This window comes from Numida meleagris, chromosome 26, assembly GCF_002078875.1.
Source record: "Numida meleagris isolate 19003 breed g44 Domestic line chromosome 26, NumMel1.0, whole genome shotgun sequence".
Classification (NCBI taxonomy): domain Eukaryota; kingdom Metazoa; phylum Chordata; class Aves; order Galliformes; family Numididae; genus Numida; species Numida meleagris.
Window position 1 is genome coordinate 3852158 of NC_034434.1, and position 1072 is coordinate 3853229.

Sequence of the window (1072 nt, forward strand, 5' to 3'; positions counted from 1 at the left end):
CTGCAGCGCCACGCGCCCGCTGCCGAGCTGCGGTGTCCCCGCGGGGCCGAGGTCACCGTGCCTGGCCGCGTGCCACCGCGGTCACAGCGTGCCTCAGTTTCCCCACCTGCAGCGGTAGGCAGTGCCGCCGGGGGAGGGGAAGGCAGATGGAGATGGAGGGGCTCACTCCGTGGGGGGGGCTGTGCCCCAAAACCCACTTTTGTCCCCATGGGTCCCTGCTGACTGCGCCCCACCGGAGCTCGGGGCGCGGGGCACGGCCGCTCGCTGGGGGTGGGGCGGGGGAGTCCCTGCGTTATGAGCAGCGAGCTCAGCCCCAGCTCGGCCGCAGTTCAGCCCCAGCTCGGCCCCAGCCTGGCCCCAGTTTGGCCCCGCGGCTCTTGGCCGGGCCAGGGCTGCGCGCTGCCAGGACGCACCGTCCCCTCCCCGCGGAAAGGGAACACGGGAACGCGGGCGGTCCCCAGCGGGGCCACAGCGGCACCCGCACCGCTGCGACGTGCGGGGGCAGGAGGGCTCCGATCCGTGGGGTGCAGGGTTAGGGGTGCTCAGATCCACGGGGTTTGGGGGTGCAGAGTGTTCACATTCGTGGGATGCAGTATTTGGGAGTTTAGGGGAGCTTATGTCCGTATGTACAGGATTTGGGGGTGCTCGGATCCTTCTAGGGGTGGAGGGTTTAGGGGTGCAGGGTGTTTACATCCTCAGGGTGCAGGATTTAGGACTTTAGGGGAGCTTGTATCCGTGGGTGAAGGGTTTAGGGCTGCGGGATTTCGGGGTACAGGGTTTAGGGGTGCGGGATTTCGGGACGACGACACTGGGCGAGCGTGCAGGGACACAGCTGGCTGGGCGCCAGGTGCGGGGCTGGGGGCACGATGCGGGTGCAGGATCCGGCGATGGGAGGCGGGGGGGGGAGGGGTGCAAAAGGCTGCAGTGCCCCATCCCCCCCTCACCGCCCAGCCCCGCACCGCTGCACCCCGCTTCCCGACCCGCACCCCGGGGATGGCCGCAGCCGCCGTCTGTGGCCGCGCATGTGAGCGGCGCTCCCCGTTCCTCTCCTCCTCCTCCTCCTCTTCCCCCC